This window comes from Pinus tabuliformis, chromosome 8 (genome assembly GCF_031772625.1).
Source record: "Pinus tabuliformis cultivar Carrire ecotype Pingquan chromosome 8, CPIR1, whole genome shotgun sequence".
Classification (NCBI taxonomy): domain Eukaryota; kingdom Viridiplantae; phylum Streptophyta; class Pinopsida; order Pinales; family Pinaceae; genus Pinus; species Pinus tabuliformis.
Window position 1 is genome coordinate 368,970,452 of NC_142294.1, and position 2,230 is coordinate 368,972,681.

General features: G+C 32.9%; 1 pseudogene; it reads left to right on the forward strand.

The window, feature by feature from the left end:
- Positions 1-1,020: 1,020 nt before the first annotated feature.
- LOC149235648 (putative pentatricopeptide repeat-containing protein At1g26500) lies at positions 1,021-1,943 on the forward strand (annotated as a pseudogene).
- Positions 1,944-2,230: the final 287 nt, after the last annotated feature.

Sequence of the window (2,230 nt, forward strand, 5' to 3'; positions counted from 1 at the left end):
AAAAATGTGGTGCCTTACTAATAGAATTAGAGCTTCGAATTGTTCCTTCTCAAATTCTTATGCTATAAAGCTCACTATGGCTATTTGTTTTCAGATTTCCATAGGCTTCTATTAGAAAATACATTTCGGCTTCTTTACAATCTGATACAATTAATAAGGCCACAAGGTATTTTTTATTTGTTTTATATATGTATATATGTATTTGCCTTGTGACATAATGACCTTGTTTCCTTCTTATGATGTTGCCACTTTGTAGAATAGACTATTGAAATTCATGGATGTGAATAGAATTTTCATATTATTACAATTTATCAAAATAATTAGTTCGAAATATTAAATTTAATAGTTTGTTCCCACCCATGGGGTGAGATAGGTAATTATGTTCGTGTACAACAAATAAACACAAAACTAGCTCGATGGGACTATATTGTAACCAATGTTATACAAAGTAAGAGTGCAAAAGAAACTCCTAAATCTATGTCGACGTTTGATTGCATGGCTGACAATGATTCATCCTTCTAATCAAATTTCAATTGGAGTTAATGTTGAAGCTTCTTGACCATAATCAAATAGAAATTAGAGTCCCCACTAGAAGTTTGTTATTATTTAAATTTTTTCCACTATTGATGTAATGTCGGGGTATTTTTATGAGGCCAAATGTTTAATTTTGGATGTATTTGGGTATTGTTTTGATGTCGGTTAATTGTAGCATTTCAATAAATTTAATAGTGTCTATGGTTTATTTGGAATTTGGTATAAAAAATCAATATTTGTTTGAGAATAAAAATCCCAAAAGGAAGTAATGAGTATACTTGGTTTATTTGGAATTTGGTATAAAAACTAGCAAAGGAAGCCCAAATGTTGTTTGAAACAATGAGGGGAAGATTTCATCCCAATGAAAATATTTATACCATACTTATATCAGGATGGTGTGAGGCAAAGAATCAGATAGAGGTAGGCAAACTCTGGAATGAGATGGTTGATAAAGGATTCAAACCTGATCTTGTCACCCATAAGATTATGTTGGTGGGTCTCTTTAAGGGTTGAAAGAAGGAGGAGGCCCTAAAGCTCTCTTCTAAGTAATGAAAAAAATGGTCCTTATCCTAATTCTAAAAGCTACAGTATTTTTATTCGTGCCCTTTCCAAATTACATAGGATAGACGAAGCCTCAAAATTCTTTGTTGAAATGCAGGAACATGGCTCCCCACTTCATGCTATTGTTTACATTTATTTAAGAATTGGTTATGGAACTAAGAAAAATATGGATAAGGTTTATGGGTAGTTACAGGAAATGAAAGAGAATGGGATTCGTCATGATTGTTGGAATTCTAATGTTCTAATCAAAGTGATGATGGTTCTGAACAAACCAAATGAAGCCACTGAACATTTTGAGGAAATGATCCAATGTGGGTTTCAACCTACCATTCACACCTACACCATGATGATGAAATTGTATTTCCATGCAAGGAACCCTAAGATGGGTTTCACTATATGGGATCAAATGGCTCGAAACGGTTGTTGTCTTGACGTTAATTCTTACATTGTTCATTGGAGGGCTATTCAGGGACGAAAAATGTGAGGAGGCTTGTTCCTATATAGAAATCATGATTGAAAAAGGTATGAAGGCTCCGTGTTTTGATTACAACAAATTCCTCATGGGGTTTTCAAGAGTAGGTAGACATGATATATTTTAAGAACTTTTAGCGAAGATGAATCGTGCAAGGAAGTTGGATATATCAGACATGTTCCTTAGGCGCTCATAGAAAATGCAAAAAAGTTTCAAAATAAGATGGATTTTGAGTAAATGGTTTAGTCATACCTTTTCCACCAGCTCTTTGATATTAGGGGTCATGTATATGTCTTGTATTTTGTGTTATGTTGTCCCATACAAGCTAGATATTGTGAAGGTACGGATAGACATTAAGGGAAAACCATTTTTCTAGATGATTTGATTTTACAAGTCAATGCTTTGTTTAGGGATAAATTTGAGGATTATTATATCTTGTCAGGTTAAATGGATCTTATTCCCATGGAAATGGAGTTTCAGGTTTAAATGTACCTTTTAGCAATCGATTCATGAAATCCAACCATTGTTAGAATATCATATAAACCATATTTATATGTAGACATTTTGTTTCATTAGAAAAGATTGCTATATGTAAATAGTTCTCCTTAAAATCACAATAAAGGCAAGCTTTTGATTTAAACCCAAATGGGCAGATTCTTTCCA